This window comes from Megalobrama amblycephala, linkage group LG10, assembly GCF_018812025.1.
Source record: "Megalobrama amblycephala isolate DHTTF-2021 linkage group LG10, ASM1881202v1, whole genome shotgun sequence".
Classification (NCBI taxonomy): domain Eukaryota; kingdom Metazoa; phylum Chordata; class Actinopteri; order Cypriniformes; family Xenocyprididae; genus Megalobrama; species Megalobrama amblycephala.
The window spans coordinates 33330401-33356414 of record NC_063053.1 but is presented as its reverse complement, the minus strand read 5'-3'; the positions used below and the strand labels follow the sequence as shown (position 1 = coordinate 33356414).

General features: G+C 37.6%; 1 protein-coding gene across 10 annotated transcripts in view; it reads right to left on the bottom strand.

The window, feature by feature from the left end:
* micu1 (mitochondrial calcium uptake 1) overlaps positions 1-14025 on the bottom strand; it is a 110538-nt gene extending 96513 nt beyond the window's left edge. For 5 of the 10 annotated variants that reach the window (XM_048205817.1, XM_048205819.1, XM_048205820.1 and 2 more), the window contains exon 1: positions 13870-14025. The gene's annotated coding sequence lies outside the window, so the exon portion shown is untranslated. The remainder of the gene's footprint in view (positions 1-13869) is intronic. The other 5 variants (XM_048205825.1, XM_048205818.1, XM_048205821.1 and 2 more) reach the window with 1 other exon arrangement.
* Between the last annotated feature and the right edge of the window lie 11989 nt (positions 14026-26014).

Sequence of the window (26014 nt, the reverse complement as noted above, 5' to 3'; positions counted from 1 at the left end):
ACTTCAGTGCTTTGTATGTGTTTTTCAAACAGAGCATCATCCATCTCCATTCACTCTTATTTTATGGAAAGAAGAACATTATTTTTCAAAATTCCACCTTTCAAAACAAATTTCACAACATGTGTCTGAGTAAATGATGACTCATTTTCATTTTTGGGTGAATTGCTCATGTTATGGGAGAAACACACTGAAGTCAAACAGTGTACATATAACAACTTTTGATTGAAGCTGCAGAATAGCTCTTGAGACTTGTGATTTTCAATCTTCTATGCCAATTTTGTCTGACTCCCCCACATAAACAATCCAGCATCTGGTCATTTTTCCCTTGAAAAGTTACTTATGTCATTCACATCTTTTGACATCAAACTGTAGGCAGAGAGGGACTGGTAAACTCTCTCTATGTTCTCTGCCTCGTTCGTAGGAAGGCAAAAGCCCCGTAGAGGCTAGAAAAGCCACCTGTCCGTTTTCCAATATTGACTGTAGTCTGATTGAGGTCCTGATTCAGCAGAACATAATGAGAGTGGGAGCGCTACATGCTAATTGGAGTGAGCACTTGTGCGTGACATTGCACACTGATGGTACTGGTCTCTGGGGCCGAGGACATTGGGCCCGCGCAAAACGGAGCGGATACTGCATTAGCACAGTAAAAACCCTAGTGGGTTCTATCAGAGTGAAAGCAACTGGTTCAAGCCTTTTTGAAGAACACTTTATGTGAGACTTCATATTGCAAAGGTTTGGTTATGCCCATTACTATGATATTAATGTAATATTTGCACAATTTAATTGTAATTACAAGGAGCTTTTCAATAAAACATTACTTCCAATGGGATTCGAAGCTTGTGTAGATAAACCATTCGGACAGCAATTAAACAACAGTGCGATTTGATAAAATTTTATAATATATATAAAACAGAATTGGAGTTTTGTTGATTTTAGTTCACGCCTATTAGCCTTGAAATCATCCTGTACTACTAAAAGTCAAAAAATTTACTTTTAATTGTTCAATGATGTGATTTCTCTTTTTTTAAAAATCTGAATCAATTGATTTATTAATGCAATTCATAATGACTTTAATGCCTCTTATGATGAGTATGTTCATTTTTGCATTAATAATACAAAATTAAGGTGGAATAAAATAAAGTAAAATGCCAGGGTGATAAATATATGAAATCATATTTAAGAAAAATATCCTCATTAAAATAATACAATTCTTAAAAGGAAAACCATAATGGCATAATCTTCTATTGGGAAAAAAAAAATGAAACAAAACTGTTTTAGTGTCAATTCATTTTTTTTGTGTGTTTTTTTAAATTGCAACCAACATAAATAAACTAGGAGAAAAAAAAAACATTAACCCTCTGGAGTCTGAGGCTGATTTGGGGGCTGGAGAAGTTTTGACATGCCCTGACATTTGTGCTTTTGTCAGTTGTTCATAAACATATTAATGACAAAGGTGTCATTACACTGTATTCAGCACAAACTAGGCTACCATAATATGTGAGGAACATGTATGCACATGTTTGTGTTTTTGAAGGAATAACGTTTATGCGTGGTTATTGAAAAAACAAAAAAATTAAGTCACTGAAATAAGGCCAAAAATATATATTAAATCTGTGTTTACAAGACTTCTGGGTATTGGAGTTTTTGCTTCAAAATTATGTAAAAATTATAATGCCTACTTGTTCATATAAAACAATATATTGATTTAGTTTTTGCAAGACACTTTTTGTCAAAAAACACAGTATGCGTGGATGCGTGAATCATCATTAATAATGGCTCATTTACACCTGAGAAGACAAACAAATTGCATAATAATGACCTGAAATGACTTGCATATTAATGAGGCCTTTCAGTCAGGTAGGCTGTGAAAAAAACCTTTGTAATCATGTCTCAGATAAATTTTAAATAATGGTATGCTTATTCTATTATATTCTTTAAAATATAATGTATTTCTGTGATGCAAAGAGTCTGAGAATATAGGCTTTTAGTTTAAAAGCATGCACATTTGGAGAAATATTGATGGATTCTCATATGTTTATGTCAATTTTCTATACAGAGGAGTTATATTTATTCTATATTCATTGTCATAACTATGAGCGCTGGTGTTTTCAGGTGATACTTGCAGCCGGAGGGCGCTCTGTACACCTTCAGTCCACAAATTATTCTAAAGAAGAAGAGGACATTTCAGGAATGGTGTTTTCAATTCATACTTGTAGCCGGAGGGTGCTCTCTGTACACATTTAGTCCACAAATTATTCTACAGAAGAAGAGGACATATAAGGAACTAACGGCATGTCTTCCAAAGGTCGTTAACCATGGCTTTTACATACAGATAAACACTTTTCAAGACAATAAATACACGATTGAGACGATGAATGCCTGTATTGACTCATAATTTGCCTCTGAATGGCACTGGCTCCGTGGGCGTGGCCGCATTAGCAGATAATGAGCTGAATCACAGACTTCTGACGTCTCTTTTCATACAGATTACATAAACACAGAATTTTTGTTTTCAATATGACTTGCACGATTTAAAACCTGACATTTCAACGTGTCTTTAGACATAAGTGTAATTTTTTTGTGATTAGTATTCACTAAGTTATAGTTTATTTTCTGAGAACTATCAGATTAGACTTTGTTCAGAGGGAGAGGACAGATCATGCATCATTTTAGTTTTCTTTATTTTACAAAAAGCACAACATTTTGTTTTTACTCTGGGTGTATACAAATAAAAAGATATTCTATAGTTTCAATTGATATATTACTTATGTCTCTATGACAAAAAAATGACAGAGTATTTTAAGTCTGTTTTGCTGCGATGTGAAAAAAAACCTGCAAAATGCGCCGGCACGTTTTCAGACCTCAGGGAGTTAAAGAGAAAATTATATCAGAGAGAGGACCCCTGCAGACATGTGAAATTTATGTATGTCAAGGTCAATAAGTCTCTTGAAATATAAATATAATTTTTTTTATAACATGACAAGGTTGTACAATGTAAAAAAAAATAATAATAATTAAAACTATTTTATACTTCATTGACCCTGAAGCATTTATAATTGATAAGCCTTCTCTTTCTAGACAAAAACTGTCCAAAAATATTGATGACTCAAGTTGGACTAACAAATACTTTTGTTCAATCAAATGCTCTTTTTAGAATGAGAATGTCTCTAACCTTGTACCTAACTAGCAAGTACATCATGGTTAAATATAACATGGGTTTCATTTGCAACACAATGAAGGCTTCTGATGAAGGAAAAACTGGCAAATTGTGTCTGATAATATATGAGATGCCATGCCAAGTTCCTCGTTTATAGATTACCAATGCTTTCATTAACATTAACCTTCACAGTTGGTGGAGATTCAATTGAGTGGTGAGTGTGATAATACAAGTCAGTCAAATAGCAGCAGTTTTTAAGGCAATAAAAATGACAGATTATGCAAATGCTTAATGGCAGTTCATAAGGTTTCAAGTGTATCCACGCATCAGAGAAAGTTATATGCAGAGGCTCTATTTTACACTCTATTTTAAAGCCTTTACACTTTAAAATATATAAGATTAGCTAACAACAGAACATAAGCATTCTTTTCAGAAAGCTGAATTAACCACAAGTGACGTTCTGTGAAACAGAAACTTTGATTCTGAGTCGGCTTCATTACAGTCTTTCTGAAACAACTTCAAACTAGCTAAGTTAGGTTGTATTTTGGAGTATTTAATTGTAAAATGATCAAACTTTGTGGTATTTAGCTACACTCAATGGCCACTTTATTAGGTACACCTTACAATTACAGAGTTGGACCCACTTTTGCCTTCAGAACTGCTTCAATTCTTCATGTCAGATTCAACAAGGTGCTGGAAAGATTCTTCAGAGATTTTGGTCCATATTGACATGATAGCATCACACAGTTGCTGCAGATTTGTTGGCTGCACATCCATGATGCGAATCTCCCGTTCCACCACATACCAAAAGTGCTCTATCGGACTGAGATCTGGTGATTGTGGAGGATATTTGCGTATAGAGAACTCATTGTCATGTTCAAGCTATCATGCTGAGCTTTGTGACATGGTGCGTTATCCTGCTGGAAGTAACCATCAGAAGCTGGGCACACTGTGGTCATAAAAGGATGGACATGGTCAGCAACAATACTCAGCTGTGCTGGGGCGTTTAAATGATGTTCAATTGGTACTAAGGGGCCCAAAGTGTGCAGTGCTTCCCACACATAGATTTACTTGGGCGGGACGCACAGGTATATTAACGGCCGCCCAAGTATATTTGCAGACATGTTTTTGCTTTTATTATTTTTATCCTCTTATACTTTTATATCCACCCAAGATAATGAAATTATCAATTAACTAGTCAATTAACTAGTCGTTTCGTGCCTGCTCGTTATGTGTGCATCAGAACTGTTTACTCCCGCTAACATTCCCACAGGCGCTGCATTTTGCAAAGGCACAAGGGGGCACTGTTGCGCGTTCTACACTTCCACAGGCTCGCGCAACAGTGCTTCAGACTCAATCAATGAAAAGCGCAGAATTATGCCAAGCGATTGCTAATGAACTCAAGTTGATGAATTATTACAATGTCTACTTTATGGCCTTTAAAATGTTTTAGACGGTTGTAAGAATCTGAAGGATCAGCCTGCAACAGACATTACAGACATTTCAAAATAAGAGTCCCGCTGTATTTCAGGCTTGTTTATAATTAAAAGTCACACGCTAAGTTTTTACTTTTTCTTTTTGCATTATTGGTATTTTGGTTACACAATAAATTGTATTTCCATTTAATTCATAGTAAATTGTTGTAGTCTCCCCCACAGGAAGAAAAGACTAAGAACATTATTTGACACATATATTATTCATTATATAAATTTTACTAGTAAAATCTGTGTCCCATTCACTGAGAGAGACACTATATGACATTGCAAGGAGAACATAGGAAAAGGAGAACCATTTAAATGCTGTCATTTTGCATAATTTACAATGCATAATAATGCATAATATTAGTATGTAATTAAATGTAATAGTATGCTATGTAATTAAAATTAATTTCAATAAATAAAAATACTGTTAAAAATCACACAATTTGTTGTTTGTCACATGTAGTAGACCATTTTTGTGCCGTGGGTAATAGGAGGATTTTTCACACGGCTACCACCGCAAGTATATTTCTAACCTGTGGGAAGCACTGGTGTGCCAAGAAAATATACCCCACACCACAATGGCCAGCCAGAACCGTTGATACAAGGCAGGATGGATCCATGCTTTCATGTCGTTTATGACAAATTCTGACCCTACAATCTGAACATTGCAGCAGAAATCGAGACTCTTCAGACAAGGCAACATTTTTCCAATCTTCTATCATCCAATTTTGGATAGCCCGTGTGAATTGTAGTCTCAGTTTCATGTTCTTAGCTTACAGGAGTAGCACCCAGTGTGGTGATGCTGTAGCCCATCTGCTTCAAGGTTTGACATGTTAGGCGTTCAGAGACGCTCTTCTGCAGACCTCGGTTGTAACGGGTCATTATTTGAGTTACTGTTGCCTTTCTATCAGCTCGAACCAGTCTGGCCATTCTCCTTTGACCTCTGGCATCAACCAGGCATTTTCGCCTACAGAGCTGCTGCTCACTGGATATTTCATTTTATCGGACCATCCTCATGAGATGGCTGTGCATGAAAATCCCAGTGTATCAGCAGTTTCTGAAATACTTAGACCAGCCCATCTGGCACCAACAACCATGCAACGTTCAAAGTCACTGAAATCCCCTTTATTCCCCATTCTAATGCTCAATTTGAACTTCAACAGATCGTCTTGACCATGTCTACATGCCTAAATGCATTGAGTTCCTGCCATGTGATTGGATGATTAAATATTTGTGTTAACGAGCAGTTGAACAGGTGTGCCTAATAAAGTAGCCGGTGAGTATATGTGCAAATGTATCAAGTGTGAACAGCAAACAATCTTATGAAATGTGATTTTTACAAATCCGATTTGAGATACATTCATATGTGGTTTAAAATCCTATTCAAATTGCATATCTGGAAATCAGTTTCAGTCTGACTGCTCTGATCAGATTTCACGTGGTTTATATGACTTTCTCACGCTACGTAAAAAGTAAAACTTCAGATGTTGTTTTAGAAAATATGCTGAAAGTCGCTGCAGAAACAAGTAGGGCTGGGTATTGACACAATTTTCACGATTCGATTCGATTCGATTACTATTCACATGCTTTTGATTTGTTTCGATTACGATTTTGATTCGATATCAATTATTTTGGATGTAGTATTTCAGTTACAGTACATGGCAAATTTTCTAGAGTAAAAAAATAACTAATGCTGTAAACTACACATGGGAGTCAGTTGGTACTACTTTACTATAATATTGAAATTAACTTATTTATATACAAACACTAAATATAAACATTTAAATCGCAACTGATTTATTCAAACATGCATTAAATATTGAAGAACATTAAAAATTATAATGAATATGTAATGGTGTATAGCTATATTTATCAGAATGCTGCTTTCTAGAGTTCACTTTTCTAGCTGACTAATGAGTTTATGGTCACTGAATGTGTTTTTCTGAGGTGAATGTGACGTTACGTGACATTGTTTACAAGCTGTTTTATTGACGTCTTTCCGAGGTTGAAACACTGATTGAGCGATTACACAAGACATGATATGGATTTCGGTAAGTTGTACTGTATATTTTAACATACCTTCAGATGTTTATTCATGTTTATTTTGTGCTGTAACTGGTATTAAAGCAGAGGAGAGGATATTCACATGCAGTCCGTGTTGCCGCTTCTCTTTAAATGAGGCGCTAAAGCGATCTATCACGTCACATTAAACAGCGCCAAAACTGTATTATTTTTCGAATCTGATAATAACATGGACGACATTTGAAATCTGAGACTTTGCTTCATATCAAAAGTAACAAAGCACAAAGATTATTGCGATGTATTGGATGGGAGGGGCTACATATTCTGCTTATTCATCAACTGAAAACAGACTAGACTAATTGATTCTTGGGATTTAAGAATCTTTATCGGTTCCTAAAAAAGAGAATCGATTAAAATCGAGAAATCGATATTTTTTACCCAGCCCTAGAAAAAAGGTTGGGTAGTTGAAAAGTGCCAGACAAGCAGAAAATGACAAAATAAATGGAGACATGTTTTGAAAACGGCAGAGACGACAGCATGGAATAAATACCAGCCTCCTAAGTTTCTGCCACTGCATCATAAGACGCAGTAGTCCAGCACGGTGGTGGCGGTTGTTGTTTTGGTGTATACCTACCAACACAATGTCATTGCCATAGAAACCAATGCAGATATTCCGGAAACAAAAGAGCAGCATGGGACACGCATATCGGATCTGAACAGTTGCAATACACAATGTAGACAGGCAAAAAATTTAGATCAGATTTTAATCCAAATAATTGTATTTGGACTGACAGTGAACTTTTACTGTTGTTAGTTTTACTCAATTGTAAAACACTGCTGAGTGAAACACACAAATTAATGTTGACAACTAACTGGGCAGTGGATCCACAGTTCCCAGCATGCTTTATAATAACTGCATTAGGAGAGTAAATTTAGGGATTAAATTGTTATTTTATGTGTTTTTCAGTAAAGGGAAAGATGTTGTTTGTTTATGTTAGCGTTAAATGTTCAGTTATGTTGGACATTTAGAGGAGTTTCTGTAATGTTTTTTGTGGTTACCGTTATACAGAAGAGTGGCATCTGTGTTTAGGCTGTGAGCATGTTTATAGGGTTTCGGTTTGTTAAAGTTTGTTCAATGAGTTATTTTATTTATTTATTTTTGAGTGCATTTTCTAGAGCAAATAGCTAATTTAATAAGGTAAATTGAGTCAATAAATGCATTCACCTTATGTAATAAACTTTTATAACATTATGATATTTGCACATATATATATATTATGTAACAGTGATAAATTAAAATGATTTGTATTTACTCAAAGAAATTTTGTCAGCTTTACATGAATTTCTTGAATTGTTCATTCAACTAAATTGTTATTTGTGCAAAATACTCAATATTGTTGCATGGAACCACTTGATGTTGCTTTTTTAAGTAAATCCAACAATTTATATTTTAAATTGTGTCACTGAAGCATTATTTTGCTTTGCTTCAGTTATGATAAAGAAACGTCCACTTTTGCATTGCATATTTGTGCATTTTGGAGGCAGAGCAATGAAGTGTGTTTGTTTGGATTGTTTTTAAATATTAAGTGTTTCTCAGAAATTGCTTACTGCTAGGGCTGTCACGATAACAGCAATATTGTAATACCGCGATAATGACACGCCAACAGCGAGGTTCATTTTTGGCTGAACAATCCCTTTTGAAAAAGAACAATTTAAAAGCATACTTTTACAAAGAGGACTTATTACAGATGTAAATAATATTTAAAAGGCTGTCAGAGAAAGTGAAACTAAAATCACCGGCATGTGTGAAATATACAAATAAACTTAATGTGCCTTACCAAGTCTAATAAGCGCAAAGTGTTAAATAGGCTCACGTACCTCTTATTCGGCATGAATCCAAATGATTGTAAACAAAGTTTTGTGCTTCACTCGTGTTATAATATTCACGTAAAATAGAATTCACATACAAATAAAAAAAAAAGTGTTTTGGTGCATCCCCGCCGGTGCTACGCAGCTACCGCAGTGGTGCGGTTGTCAAGTTTACTGGCTCACCCTTACTACATGTAATGTTTTCACTTAATTGTATGTTATTGACAACTGAATTAAAATGTATTATATTTAAAAAAAAATATCAATGCAATTAGTTTAATTATGGCGAGACACTACAGGTAAAAACACTTTTCTTTTTCACAAGGGATTGAAAAATGAAAATTCTGTCATCATTTCCTCACCCTTATGTTGTCCCAAACCCATATCATTTTCTTTCTTCTGTGAATCACAAAAGATATTTTGAAAATCAGTGGAGACCAAACAACATTGTACCTCACTGACTTTCTCTGTACTGAAATAATGCCAAGACATTTTTCAAAATACCTTTTTGTTTCATGTTTCACAAAAGAAAATTTGGCCAATAAATAAGGCCAATTATTTGATCTCAATATTTTAAAGAGCAGCCTGAACATTCTACAAAATATCTCTTTTTGTGTTCCATATAAGAAATAAAGTTACAGGGGTGTTTGGATGCACACAAACCCGCTGACATGAAACACTCTGTAAATTACTTAATCATAATTCCTCCATGGGCTTGAGACTTTGAGATTCCCAAACTTTTCTATTCAAAGAGAACTCTTTAACCTTGCTTCTCTGCCATCTTCAACAGAAAACAGACTGCAGCATTCTGGGTTTCACATATCTAGTGGCAATCGGGAATCAGCTTCTCTCTATGCACCAGTGATCTAACAGCCACACGCCTCTCAGATAAGGTTCTGCCAGGCATTGCGCCAACAGGAGACATCAGGGCCAACTTCACAGGCAGCTGAGGACAAACTTGAGTGAGGAACAACATTGTTCCCTATCTGTCAGTCACTTTGACGTTCTGTCGATGACTTACACTAGGGGAGCCCCAAACACTTCTGATACTTTGAGAAAAGGCCAATGAGAATTGGAGAGTGGATTTTGCATGCCACTTCCCCGGACATCAAAGGGAGATGGCGTGCATCACTCATTCATATTTGTTCTTCAGAGCTGAGCGAGTGTCATCTGTACACAAGCTCATTTCATTCACCTCTGGAAGAAGCTAGTTGCTAGTGTTAAGCCGTATTTCAGCGGTCTGTCTCCAAGAAGTGCATTGATAAGTGCAGAAAGAGTTCCCCTGGGTGCTTCAGCAACATAAGAGAGCAGCTTTCCTCTAAAAGAGCAGACACAGATTGAGAGCGTCTTTTTAAAGATGCCTTTCTGCCTGTGTTTCTAGATGTGGTCAATATCTTTCAGCCCCGGACAGTCACGATCGCTATCTCAAGTGTTTGGATCTCATCACCCACGCTGAAACAGCGTTTGTGGATGGCTCAGGTCCTCATTGCGAGAACATGACCATGGCAACACTGTAACCACGACTCTCTTTTCTGGTAAGAGCATCACCTTATTTGCTCGTCCCGGTCCTTCTGCTATGCATGGCGGTTAGCGCTGAGGGCGATACGAGGGGGATACAAGGGCAACAGGAGAGGTTCCGCTGGGTCAATCCCCACGGGCCTTCCTTTCCTCGTCTTGCACATTGTGCCCGGTGGAGTTCCCGGATGACTTTGACGGTGTGGGGTCCCAATGAGGACGATAGCAGTATAGGAGGGTGGGCTTATGCCTTACGCTCGGGACTCCGCAACCTCGGGTGTGGGAAGCTCAGTCTGAGTCTGATGCAGAGTTGGCAGCCATGCTTGTCCAGGATGATTTGGTATCTTGGCTCAGAACTTGACTCACAGTCGCACTCAGCCCCAGTGCCTTTCTTCCTGGAAGTGCATGAATCCCTGACATAGTCCAGAAGGGCACTTTTCACTGCTCAGCCCCGCTTCACGAGAACTTCCCCCCTCATTACCCTCGATGGTGGAATGGCCAGGGGAAATACGGAAGTTCTACAGGTGGAGCGTGCGGTTGCGGTGCATTTATGCACTTCTCTCTAATGGCAAAGGCTTACTGTGCTGCTGGACAGGCTGACTCCGCAGGGCATGCCATGGCCATCCTGAAGGTCCATCAAGTCAAAGCTCTAAAAGAGCTGCATGAGGATAGTTCTGAGCCGGGATTAAGGCAGGAACTGTGCTCTGTGATCGACTTCGTTCTCTGAGCGGCGAAGGTCACAGCACAGGCTCTCAGCCAGACGATGTCTACCATGGTGATCCTGGAGAGCCATCTCTGGCTTAACCCTGCTGAGATTAGGGAGTTTAACAAAGTCCGCTTTCTTGACGCCGCCTATCTCACAAGGTGGCCTCTTCATTGACACTTTGCCCAGCAGTTCTCGGCAGAGATAAAGAAATCCTTCCTCAGCGTGACTCCACCACCACTTACAGGCCACCGAGGTCATCATCTGCTCGTTCCTAAAGGCGTCCGTCTGAGGCTGCCACATCAGCCCACAGGAAGGTGATGCAGCCCGCACATCAGGTGAGTGCCAAGGACCCCAAGAAGGCTTCTATTCCTGACACTGAGTGACCCAGAGGTGAAAGGATCTGCTCTTTCCCAGGCGGTGGTGAATGCACCACTCCTTCGGACAGTGGAGGACCGGGTGTAGAATCTTTGGTTTTATTTTCTTTTAGCTCTGCTGCTTGCCCAAGTGGCAGCAGTACCAGTGTGGCTTCCCAACATGGCGGCCAAAGCTCCACTTCGCCCTCCCTACCGCAGATAGGTCAAAAACAACTGTTCCTCTAGTGCCACTCTTGCGGACTTTGGAGGCCTGATTAGCACTTCCCAACACGCCACGCTGGTTCATCTGGACAGTCAGACTCAGCAACGTGATTCAGTTCACCAGGCGCCCACCCAGGTCCAGCAGCATTCTCTTTACCACTGTGGCAAGCAAAAATGCCCGTCCTGCATGCGGAAATTGCAGTCCTATTGGCGAAGAATGCAATAGAGGCTGTCCCTCCAGCCAAGATGAAGAAGGATTTATACAGCCTTTACTTTATCATATCAAAGAAGGTGGTGTCAACCAATTTTAGACCTGCAACTTTTGAATCGGGCCCTGCACAAGCTCCCCATGTAGGGCTGCAACTAACAAATATTTTGATAATCAATTAATCTGTTGATAATTTTTTTGATTAATGGGATAAAAAAAATTGCCCTTGCTCAATGCTGTACTCCAAACAATGTATAATATAATAATATATATTATTATATATTATATATTTCAAGCTGTAGCGGCTAAAGTGCATGTTCTTTTACTTACAGCATTCTTCACTTACTCTCGTACACACACAGAACTCTGAAGAAGATTTATGCTCCTTACAGTGAAAGCCCTGCACAATTCCATATTTCAACTTATTTATTATTTGTTGCATATTTGTTTGTGGATATCTGTGGACCTAATAAAAAGTTACTATTGAAACGTTATTAAAAAAAAAAGTTTTTTTTTTTAAAATATATTATTTTATGCTGTGGCTCATTTGGGGGAAAAAAAATCATTAACCAAAAATGCCGATTGATGCCGATTTCGCGGTAATCAGGGCTTTACTGACAGGTCTGTTGTCAAAAGGTGAATCAGAAATTGTAATCTACAGGTAACGCTAATAGACACTAAATACACATGGTCACACAATGCTGATGTTGTTAACATTAACAATTTGAGAACAATATAACAGTAATAATAATTTGCACGGTTTGGCGTGATCCGAGCTAAGCAATCATTAGATTTAATAATCATTGGCAGCACAATTTATTGTAGGCCTAATGCTTTTTTCCTCACTTGGTCAGAACAAAAGTGGCAGAAATGTTACTTACTTGTTCAGATGATATTTTCCAGTGAAAATTCTTATATTGGTCATACTTTCAAGACGTAGAATCTGTGATTCTGAAGTACAGTATCGACCGGTGCGGTGACTGACAGCAAGCATTAGATTCATCCGCGCTGACGAGCTGTGCCGAGGCACAACGCACATACAGATAACTGTTCCGCATATGACTGCAATTGCAGGTTTCAAACAGAGATGGCGACAAAGAGGAAAAATCACGGACTGCAGCTTTAAAGCAACTTGCACAGACTTATCTTAAATGTCAGCGCCATTGTTTTGTCTCAAAATGCACATCGGTAGTGTTTTTCTTTCAAAGGCATGTTTATAAAAGCTACTTAAATGTCCTGTTTGAACTAAGGCCTAATCATGGCTTAATCTAAGCCCTGTCAGTGAAACCAAGCTATCTGTAACAAGGTCAGGTTTGAGATACATTACAACAGGCTACACTTTTCGACCTTGCCCCCTGTCTAGTAAAATAAAATTTAAAAAAACATTAACATTGTTTTATTAAGTTCACCACAGAAAATAACTAATGTTCTTTATCATATATTTTGCCCCTAAAATCTTTAACTTGTGGGAAAGAGTTTTCCTTCACAAAAGTTAGTGGAGAGAACCTGTAAAATACAACGTAAACACAAACACAACATGTGTAACTGTAAACACACACAAAAAAGAAAAAGTCAAAGTAAAACATGGTATTACCACTAGATATTACATATAGGTCTGGTTTCACAGACAGGGTTTAGATGCCTTAGGGCGCAAAAAAAAAAAAAAGAAAAAAGAAAAAAAAAACATTACTGGTGTGCATCTTGAGACAAAACAATGGCACTGACATTTAAGATATGTCAATACAAGTTTCTTTCAGTTAAAACAGCTCAAACATGCATTTTAGTCTGGGACTAGCTTAAGTCTTGTCTGTGAAACCGGGGGATAATTAATAACAGGAATGTCAGCACTGTCTGAGCAAAACATGCTTGTCAACAAGACCGTCAATAATTCCTTTAGTGTAGAAAACAAAACCAGCCAAACAACGATGACACTGCTTCACAACAACAACAGCATAAACTGGGTCCTAATATTAGTCTCTGATCAACATGGACACATTATAACAGCTTTAAAATACCGAGTCAGAGTTTAAACGTTGAGCTTGAGCATGTGGATGTGGATGGGCTGAGACGCTACGCAGCTGGAGCATTAGCATGAGCTGCACAGTGAGTGCACCTTTAACTGCTTTCTTTTCATTGATGTACAGTGATATACTGGAAGACGTCTAGCGACTGCATGACTATTTGTAATTATGGACCTTTCAACTATGGTCATGCAGACACGATCAGTCACGTACAGACAGCCCACCTACTGAAGACTGACTCTGGCTATGTTCGCTAGCCCCTGTGGCTGTCTCTGTCAGTGGTGTTAAAGTGATCGGGTCTGATCATATACTCACTCTGACACTTCAGGCGATCTCAGTTAAAGTCCTGTAAGGAAGATGTTTTCAGTGAAAGCTTCAGATTCCCCTCCGATTCTCCTTTAACGTAAGTCGCGTTCACTTTCTCCGCTGAAGTTCCGCGTCTACGGAGGCCGAACACAAACCCCACATGAACGTCAGAAGAGTCTCCTCCTTCTCTCGGCTCTTTTGCTGGATCTCCCTTCTGTTTGTAAACACAGGTTTTCATGGGCGAGGTCAAAAAGCTTTTGCGCTTTTGTGTAAGTATATAATAAGAGTTTTTGGGAGTAGATAAATTAATGAATCAACACTTTAAAAAAAGGTGTGGTTAAAAGATAATAGATAGCAAAGTATTTGTGTAATCGTATTCTTCGTGGTGCCAACGTGTGTAAATGTGATATGGTAATCATACCGTGCAAAATACCTAAAATAAGTCTACCAAAAATACCAAACTGTTGAGGTTTTATACAGAATGATTTTATACTGTACACACTTTACATTCTATCCCCTAACCCGTACAGTACATTTTGCAAAAAACAAACAAACCAAAGAAAAAGAAAAAAAAAGGAAAAAAAACATAATTGAGTATGATTTATGAACTCTTTTGTCTATTTTTGTCCACCACAATGTCAAAAATATCAGGTTTTACTATCCCTGTGGAGACAATTTTCCCCCACAATGTAGGGAATATGGACCACAAACACATATTTGTTTACTATTAGTGAGGACATTGCATAGACTTCCATTTATTTTATATCAGGTTAAAGGTGCAATATGTAAGATTTTTGCAGTATAATATCCAAAAACCACTAGGCCAGTGTTATATATTTTGTTCACTTGAGTACTTACAATATCCCAAATGTTTCCAACTTTTTGTAAATCATGAGAAAATAGCAATTTTAACCAAGGCTCCAGGACGTGTGAGGAGTCGCCTGTCAATTGCGTCATACCTGCGTTAACCCTCGGTCTGCCTTGGTTTCCGGTTTTATTTTGTTGAAACCATGGAAACACCAAAGACGCTTTACACGTTTTAATAGACAAGGGAACAACTGTTTTGATATATTTATAGACAGAAAACTAATTATTTTTATATAGCTCAACACGTTTAGTCTTATTGTTTAAATCTAATTTTCTTGATTTTTTTTGAGTACCATGCTTTACCATGCCTCAGAGAAAAACACTATTTTGTGAAGTAGCTAACAAAGCATAATCAGATGCAGCTTTATTTTTAGTAACAGTAACACAGCATTTTCACATCATACAATACGTTTTAAAATTAATTGCATGCCATTTATCAACACAAGCCATCCAGCATTTAATATGATATTCTAAAATCCATCTATCTTACTGCAGTGTCTCATAGCAGCCGCCAAGCGAACGCACAGGGTAATGTTATAACATCATTTTCAACACACTCAAATGTATCTAATGTGATTAACAGAGCTGCGTTACCTCATACTCCGTTCGGAAAAGCAGAAGCGGCGCCGGCGACTGTGAGTCCTGCTTGTGAGGCGTGTGTTGCGCAATCGCTCCAGCGGTCTCGTTCAGCTCCCACAGCACTCGGTCCTGCTCTGCTTTATACTACAGTAACGTTAATAATCACAACCATGAGCATGATTTCTTCCCGAGTCCTATCCCAATTCTTTTCCACCGTCCGTTGAGATAAAGACCATGTCCCAAGATTCCGCGCTCAAACTTGGCGTCATCAAGCTACGCCTTTGTTTTGAATAGGCCTCTAGCGACCTCTAGAGGACAGAAATCCTACATACTGCACCTTTAATATTATTTTCTATCATCTCCTAACCCCTACCCCTAAACACAACTCTCACAGAAACATATGCAAATCACTAGATTTAAATAAAAACATGTTTTGGCCAAATTTAAGCCTTTTTAACTAGTGAGGACCAGTGAAATGTTCACTAGTCGGTTGTCATAATGTTTCACTATATAAGTGAGGACATTTGTCCCTCACGAGTATAGCCAAACCTGTACACACACACACATATTTATACTTTCAAACACATACATAAAATTTCCTGGTATTAATTTCAGAAATGTATTACAACTGTGAAATGTATTGTCACCTATAGACTAACCTGTTTGTAAAACCATGTTTTGTCTTTGTTGTGTTGTCATAAAAGGTCCATCGCCCTGCTGGAAAATCCAGCTAAACCAGCTTCTAGGTAGCTACATGGCTTTTAACTGCTTAAAGCTGTTTGTCACTGGGTACATAAGAGGTTGATCAGCTGGACAAGCAGTCAGAGGAGCCAAAGTCAGGCTGGGTAAAGCTGGTAGACCACCAAAGTCAATGGAGCTAGATAGCATGATCTAAAATACAGCTTTGATTAGTTGACCAGCTTGACTACTTTAGAACAGTTTGACTTGACCTTTCCAGCAGGGCCTGGTCATAAACACTTAAATTTCTTTGTTCACTTGGTGTGGGGATGGATGGTTGATTCAGTTGACTGATTTAATTTCCTCTTCAAATTGTCTGGCAGCCTCACTGCAGCTGAAGATGGCTCAATATCAAAAGTGTATGCCCAAAGCACAGAACACAAGGGCTGGGGACCAGAAATAGGCCACATTTTTGAAAGTTTTTCTCCCTACATGTTTGAACTTGCTCAGTTCTTCTAATTTATCTTTCTTCAACCCTCCTCTTTCTCTTCCTCCCTTTTGCCATTTCCCCCCTGCTTCTCGATATATACAATTTGTCTCCTAGTGTTATCACACACACACACACACACACACACACACACACACACACACACACACACACATACACACTCACACTCCCTCTGCAAAATAGTCTTTGGCAAATTTTCTCTCTGGATAAACCAACCGTGAAACAGGATCTGAGCAGGCTTGGGTGCATAGAGGATCCATCTATGCAAACTATTCTATTTTGGAGACTGCATCTTTTGAAGTTAAATGTAGTTTTATAATTTAGTCTGTGTGAAGCTTGTCACCAGGTTATACTTGTTGCCATAACACGCTAAATAATTAGCCACTGTTAGCATGCAACATCCAGTTGCGTGAGGTCCATTAATCTTATAATGCTTGTCACATACTGATAATTAAGACCCTATGAAATCAACATTTTTGTCTATGTCTATTAGTGCTGAAGCATGTGACTCTTCACCCCCCCCCCAATTAAAGGATTATTTCACTTTCAAATGAAAATTACCCCAAGCTTTACTCACCCTCAAGCCATCCTAGGTGTATATGACTCTCTTCTTTCTGATGAACACAATCAGAGTTCTATTAATATATCCTGACGCATCCATTCTTTATAATGGCAGTGAATAGGACCAGCAAGTATGAAGCTGAAGAAAGTACATCCATTCATAAATGTACTCCACAAGGCTCCAGGGGGTTAATAAAGGCTTCATAATTTGTTGAATATGGATTTTTTCTTACACAAACGCATCACTTTGCTTCAGGTGGCCTTTCCGGAGCCGCGTGGAACACGTTTATGATGGATGTATGCTGTTTCAAGCTCTTCAGATCTCCTAATTCAGTGGAAAATTAATAGAAATTTTATATTGTATAAAGAAATATGAAGTAAACATTTACGAATATATCTGTTCTCAGATACCAGTGATAACAAGAACTCAACAGAATATTCTTCCGGAATACTTTTCTTCTGTGTTTACGCAGGTTTTCAAAACAGTGCCACCACTCTTACCCTTTTGTGCAACAGCAGCAGCTCTGGGCTGATCTAAAGCTCAAAACTAATTGGACAGCCTGTTTCATTGCGTGGTGATGGAGAAAAAAACGACACACTGGTAAAAAAAAAAAATTTGCTTTGTCATGCCATGATTGATTGTGCACAGTGTGAATACCTCTATAGGGATCTATTGTTTCAGTTCAAGAGCATCATCGTATCGTACATTCATGTCACTTAAAAGTGAAAAATTTACCCCAAGCTTTACTCACCTTCAAGCCATCCTAGGTGACTTTCTTATTTCTGTTGAACACAATCGGAGATATATTAATAAATGTCCTGACGCGTCCGATCTTTATATTGTCAGTGAGCGATATCAATGAGTATGAGCTGAAGAAAGTGCCTCCATCCACATCCATCCATCATAAACGTGTACTAACTTTTATTAACGGGGGGTTAATAAAGGCCTTGCGAAGCGAAGCATTTGTGTAAAAAATATCCATATTTAACTAGTTATGATGTAAAATATCTAGCTTCTGCCAGACAGCCTTCTGTATTCAACTTACGAAGAAAATGTAAAACTCTCATAGTTAAAAAACCTTACGCTACATCCTACGCCTTCCATATTCAGCTTACGGAAAAAGCTTAACTGACACGACGCCAGTTCCGTTTTTTCCGTAAGTTCAATACGGAAGGCGGCTTGGTGGAAGCTATATATTTTACTTCATAACTAGTTAAATATGGATATTTGTTTTTACACACATGCATCGCTTTGCTTCAGAAGGCCTTTATTAGAATGGTCTCTGCTTCTAATAAACCAGACGACGATTACTGCTACTACTTTGTGCGTATGTATTCAATGTAGTGATAATGCAAACCTCTAAAAACACCAATGAACAAGCGACGATATGCAATCTGTAAAGCAGTTTAGGGTTACAGTAGAAACTGCTGGCGCAAAATGGCAACTTGACATGTAGGGGGGACCCACGGTGTATGAGATAGAAATGGCTCATTCTAAGGTAATAAAAACATAACGGTCTTTATGCACCTCTGAAAACATAGTTATGTGTATTATATTGCATTTATGTCAATAGATCCTCCCACATTTTACACACTGCACCTTTAATGTATCTCCGATTATGTTCATCAGAAGGAAGAAAGTCATATACACCTAGGATGGCCTGAGGGTGAGTAAAGCTTGGGCTCATTTTCATTTGAAAGTGAACTAATCCTTTAAGCAAATATATAGCCAACCATCTTTTTTTAAGCTGTCTTTAGTTGCACTAAGTTGCACTTGTGGTTAACATTAGCAACAGTCTACTACTGAAAAATACTGTATTTCTTTGGAAGATATTCAAATATGTTTTGACACAAAGTGGACCAGACTTTATGCCGACAGTCAAAAGTCTGGCAAGACTAATGTGTAGTCTAATCATGCATAAGTCTCACTGCTGTTCAAAAATAACCACAGTCCACTGACTGTTCTCACATTAATTTTGAGAGTAGAGCCAGACCGGAGACATGACTCATATTTAAGCCCACTCCTCTGCGCACTGTTGTATCTCTATAAATCTCCATACACATCTCCATGGTGGCCATAATTGGTTTTTAAGTGTGGATTTGCCAGTAGTACAGTCATTCATGATGTGTAAAATAGAGTAACTTACAGCAATATTTCAATTCAATTCAATTTCAGTCTATCAGAAATGTCATTGATCTGTTGAGTGCTCTGCATAGCATATCCAATTTCTCTGCTGTCAGATTGTCAGAATCTCTCGCCTTATCATCGAGGGCTTCTAAATGGCTAGTTTGAGCCAGAATAAAATATGTTTTATTGTTCACTGCCAAAAAGTGTACATAAATATAAAGCCTTGTATAATCTTGGGCTGTGCAGGGCATGTTTTCTCTGGCAAGAAAAAAAGTAATTGGGTTGTTGTTAAACGTATTATTGATTTTTTTCCCCCTCAGTATATATGCTGCATTTACGTGGAATAAAGTTTTGATCAATCTATTTCCTCAGAGTTTGGAGGTGGGGGGCGGGGGTAATAAAAGATCAGAGATGCCATTCTGAAGCCACAATGGACACGAGTAGTAGCCCTGATAATATCATGCACGCAAATCTAGCTTTATTACAATAGACCTATTGAGATCATACGCCTACAGCATGACCGAACTAGCCATATTGGCGGCATATGTGTCCTTATCTCTTTTGTTTTTTTGTTTATTTATCCCTTTCCAAGTTTATTTTACCACAGGAAAATGCAAGGCAACAATGACAGTATCGTGTCTAATTTCTGAATGTAAATAAAGTATATCAGTGTTTGAGGAGGTTACTTTGAAAATGTAGTTTGCCAAGCCACTCATTTCATCCACAATGGAAAAAAGTAGATGTTAACTATGGAAGCTTGTTTCTACCACAAAATAAAAAGCTACAGTAATTGTGACTTTTTATTTCACTTTTTTTCACACAATTACAAATTTATATCTCACAATTCAAAAATTTCTCTCATAACTGAGAGTTTTACATTTTGCAATTGCAAATTATAAACTCATAATTGCAAGTTTGTGTCTCACAATTTTGACTTTACGTCACAATTCTGTTTCTTGTTTGTGTTTTTTTTTCCTGCTATGGAATAAATCAATTTTAATGTTTTACCTGACAATTGTGACTTTCTCGCAACTGCGAGTTTGTATCTCGCAAATCTGTTCATCACTGTGTTTATATCTCTAATTTACGATTCTGAAAAAGAAAAAAAAAATCAAACCACCCAGAAAACCCTAGAAATACATCAGTATCTCTACAGGTACTGATGTCATAGAAGTGGAGACGATGTTGTTGCTGTGGCTATCTGTCATCTGCGTGTGTGCATGAATGAAAGAAATAGACTCGGATTACAAACTGTTCATCAGGTGTGTGTGATAGTTCCAACAGAACGAGTAATGCTGGTTCAGATTTCTGCTTATCTTGTCCAGTTACTATGTGTGTGTGCATCTGTCAGAGGTATGTTCTGCCATGCATGAGAGGAGGTGTGGAGTCCATGCGACTAAGAGTCTAATCATGTAAATATGAACCCTGGGTGTGGTGCATTCATCAGGTGCTGACAAATGTTTCCGTGTTGCTGTGGTTACCAGTTCTACTGTCCTCACCTTAGACATGTCTTGTTCCTGCAACTTGAACTTGAAATGGGCTGTTGAGTAATGAGTACTTTGTTTAAGAAATTATTAAAATGCTTTATTCAAAATTTATATCAATTTAAATTTTAAGCAATTAATTCATCCAAAACACTTTGCCTCGGGTGTTCTATCTATCACTTATGTGAAACTTTAATTTTTCTTTGCAAGCACTGCTGTTTCCTTCAGGAAATGCAAATCTAGTTCTTCTAATTCTTCTCCACAAATAATGATCTCAAATCTCTTAACAAACAGACTCCACTCAAATTTTGTTTCGTAAATAATTTAATCCTTCTACTCTTCACACAGGACATGTTCTTGCATTCCATCTGCACATTTTTACAGTCACAGTTGTACTAGTAATCATGCGCCAATCACTTCCACACATGATGGAAGATCAAAAACAAAAGTTTATCTTCTGCTCCGTACCAATGATCAAATTTGAGGACCTCTGACCTGCAAATTCGCATTGTGCACAGCATGGGCGTAGGTTTAGGGGGGGACGCTAGGTACTAGTCCCTATCAATATTTTGAGATGACAAATTTGTCCCCACCAATATTTAGCAAGCTCCTTTGAACTGCTATTTGGACCGATTCTAACGGCCAGGACGACTACAGTACAAGAAACGCCGTAATTTGATTGGCGGCGGGGTATCTGACAGGCTACACGCGCGGGCCGGGACTGCTTTTGTGCTTGCACTAGCAGCAAGCGGGTGCGCGCGCGCATGTTGACGACGCCGATGGTAAGTTACCAGGGCTGTCTCTCTGCCACATACAAAGGCCAGAGTAAAAACATTTTAATATTCCGTTTTTTTTTGCCCCATTTTGTACTTTGTAGATGCCACCCAAGAAGAAGAAAGGGGACATAAAAAGCTTTTTCATAAAGCAGAGTCAGAGTGTAAGTAGGCAAAATAACTAGCTAGCCACACAAATAAACTAGCAGTAGTGACTGACCAGGCTTTCAAATGCAGATTCTACTGTGGAAAATAGTATTAACTGGTGATAGTATGTGTTACCCAGGATGATAGAATGCTATGTTAGCAAGTAACTTAATGTCAATTAGCCTGTACCTTAACTTAGAATCTTGCAGTCAACATAAACGGTGGATCTGAGACATTTTTCGTTTCCTACATTCTGTTTATGTAATGGGGGTGTCCCCACCAAAGCTGAGACCAAACCTACGCCCATGGTGCACAGACCTTCGACCAGCAGTCAGAGACTGACCTCTTGAACTATTTGATAAATTCAAAGGACATGCAAACTTAAAGCTGCATGGTTTGCTGTTCAATTCCATAGAACCCTGGCAATTTTTTTTAAACACAAGAACTCTGGTATGTTAGCTATATTTGGTTTTTATAAAACAGTTAGTTCCTGTCCTTGATTCTGATTGGTCAATAGCTGTGTTTTATTCATGATAAAAGACGGCTATGTCCGCTTCACCCAACGGTTCTGTGTATCACTACACAACACTGTGTATCATTACACAACACCCTTAGCAACCACTCTTAGCAACGTAAACTGTTTGTTCTCAATTGATATTGTTCATTGAAACTTACTGTATTATGTAGAAGAGTATTGTGAGAAAGAGATCGAGTGACCGAGTTTATTTCCTGCATTCAGATTTAGCATTTTCCTTCAGGTCAGTCCTATGTTCGTAATAAAAAATCTGTTTAAATGTCCGATGTATTATCTTGTCCTTTTAACAGTTAAGCGGTTTTCCCGTGACTGACAGCGCTAGTCAAAGCATTTGTCAGTTGCGTCTTGTTCTGTGTTCACAACAATTCAGTCTTTTCAATGTAAAAGTCTTCGCTACTGACTGACACACTCATAAAGACAGTCTTTGCCGCCATCTAATGGTGTAATAATGTAACTTCTGTTGCTGTTCACGGTCAGGGACTATTTTTTTCCGGCGGAAGGAAGCCTTTTAGTGAAAGTTTACTTCATGAAAGTTGCATTGATACATATTTTTGGCTTTTGTATTTGTATTGTGTGGTAACCGTTTTATAAAAGCAATAAGGTACTCAAGGCTAGTGCTGTATTGTGAATAAGTAACGGCTGAAGGGGTTGCAGGCACTCCGCTTCGCATCGTGTCTAGCAACGCCCTTCAGTCGTGACTTATTCACGATACAGCACTGCCTCTCGTACTATATTGCTTAAACTTCAATAAACAGGGGTTTGCGTCATCTCAATTAATTGATGACAATATAATATTTACATGCAGAATTGACATTTTGTCTTCATATCAATTTGCATACCAAATTACGATTGGTCTTTTCTTTCTCGTAGGCCTATTTATAAATTGTTTTTGCATCTTACTGTAAATCTGTCTCCCTTTATCTATCTGGGTTTATAGCTTTTCTATCACTTCATCTAATACTTTCAAACTATTGTTCTCCCTTGCAAGCAGCCTTTACTCCTTTAGGAAATGTTTTGTGCTGTTTCCTGAAGTTATGTTCTATATATTAGTGTATACCTGCATATATGGGTGAGTGACAATACATGAGCACTGTTATCAGCTAACATGGCAGAGGAAATGCTTTCTTTTGTTCTACCTGCCATTCAACTGACATGCTTCCTTTAGTTCTAAAGTCCATGAATATTGGCTGTATACCTTTAGACTTAGTGTCAGCTAAATCAAAACCCTTCACATGATTGAAGTACTTCAGTCCAGATAATCAAGTTAAGAACAGAGCTTGTGTTTGGTTTTGAATTATCTGTTGGAGTTCATTTGACTTGGCCATAATTCATGCAGATTCACTGATAAGACTCCTCAGTTTTCTGAGAAGTACAAATATGTGTCTGATTATCTCCCATGGCAACAATGGAGTGACTCAGAGAGAGTTGTAGGCAGAGAATCAGGATGTCAGCCATGTTTTCAGGCTGGTGTCATTGTTAGAAATGGGCCCTAAGGGGTCTGTGACTCAGCAACAGGTGTGAATTTAAAAAAAAACAAAAAACTGTGTCTTTTTTAGCCTCAATCACATGGCTCAAGTTAACGAATTGCATAAGCCTTACAGCTGTTGAACACACATGCTGTCCTAAAAACTAATGACCATCTGTATATTCAATTGGTTCTGCTTTTGCAAAGCTTAAGTCTCAAGATGAGCCGAGGATTTGGTGTGTAGATGTTCTTCAGTCTGAATAATCCAGATTTGCTTGGACCAATATCACAAACTAATAAAATGTCAAGCGTTTAAAACTTGAATTACACTGTTAATGACTTTTAAAAACATCTATATTAAAAAGTTTTCAGTAAAACATATAATTTAATATGACAGAATAAAACTAACTGTAACTTTAATAGTTTAAGGCTGGTGTTTGGTTGGGCTGTTTGTTTTCATGTTTCATGTGATCCCCACGTTTTCCTTGTGTTCATGTTCTTTTTGTTTTCATTTGTGTTACGCTATCATTGGCTCATATGTTAAACAACAACAGCAAAAAACAACTCACTTGTGTAAGTATTGGAATAGTCACTGTCTCTTTAGTCTCTTTGCTGTGTTGCCAAGAAAAAAGTATCAATTAGAACAATGTAGATTCCCAAGCGATTCCTAAAGGATGTTAGATTTATATTCAAAAGATCATATTCATCACATAAGAAGTTAACCTAGTTACCTAACCTGGCAACAAATCCCATAAACGGACATTAGACTAAATTACACATAGCATTGTAACATTAGCATGCAAGTTATAGTTGGCTAGATATACAGTAATATTAAATATATCTGTATTTTATAATTAGCTGAAATAAAGAGAGAATGCATTTATCTGTGAAGTTGTGGTGCACATTATTTAATTCCATTTTTGTTTCAAGATCTGAACAGGCAAAGAACTGATAAGTGATGTTCTATACCTTTCTGATTCTGTTGAAAACTCTTTGTGAATAAACTTGTTTAATACTGATGAATGTTTGAATAGACTTTATATTAATGTGATGTTTTTGCATATTCTCTGCTCTTTACAAAGAATTTTTAAAGTGTTATTGGATATTATTATCCAATAACATGGTTGTTAGTTACCACCGAGTTTCAGTTTCTGATTCTTATCAATTCCCAGTTACAATTCCAATAAGGTTAAAAAAAAAATGAAGTCAAACATTTAGATATCAAACATATTTGTGTCTTTTTGCAAGACATTTTGTTGCGGCTGAATTTCATGAGCAGTATTCAGCAGCAAGAACACTTACACAAGGAACTTTTGCCTATGGTTTTAACAAAAACACCTCAGCATAAAACAAATAGCCTAACTAATATAAATGTCAAACATTATTAAAGACAATTAAACAAAGAACAAACACACAAATTAACAGTAGCACAAATGAATACAACTGAACAAATTTCAAGTACAGAAGATGAAATCAAATTAAATTAAATGCAAAATAACACTGCATAGTTTGCATTTATAAATAAAATAAAGATTATCCTAATCCTTATTAAAGTTACAAAATGTATTCAGTCAAGATCAGCAAGTGATTTTCTCATTGTCTTATGTTGTTTTATTAACATTAATAACACAGACAGCAGCAGGAATATTAGGCTGCTGTCACTTTAAGACCTAATGCACGGATGCATTCACGCCAGGCCATAATTCAACTTGTAAAAAGTGTTCACGTCCTCTTGGAGCTCATAAGTAAGATGGGAATTTTCTGAGAGTTCCTACCTGTACCATGTGATCGCCAGAGGTGTAAAGAGTACCTGAAAACAATACTTGAGTAAAAGTATAGTTACTGAATGTAGGCACTAAGATGCACTAGTCCTCAACACCTAGAGATATGCCAGTGAAACACAAGTAACAGTTGATTTGTAAGTAGAGAAAACATGTTTATTTTCTAAATTCAAAATAAAACTGAACAAATCAAAATTGCAATAAATCATGGTCGACAATGACAACAGCCTCTTAAACGTCCACAAAGTCTCAGTTAAGCTCAAGTTATATAGCTTCTTTATAGCAGAAACAAACTGCTGCAGAAAAAGTTAGGTGCCATGCAAAATGTAATGTGTAATTGCATGACTCATCACTCATGTATTGCAGTAAAAATACATTTACTTATTCAAAAATATAGTCAAGTAGAGAGTAAAAGTTGCTAATATCTCTGATACTCAGTACAACTACAAAGTAGCCAAAAATACAGTAACTAATTACATTTACTCAAATACTTTACACCACTGGTGATCGCTGTACCACCTGACTGCTGCAGATTCATTTAGGCATTGATGGTGTTGCCATAGAAACTCATAATTCCCAGTCCGAGGACATGAACAGCCTCAAATAGAACATCACATGTTGTTATTTCAAGACTACGGTAAATACAAC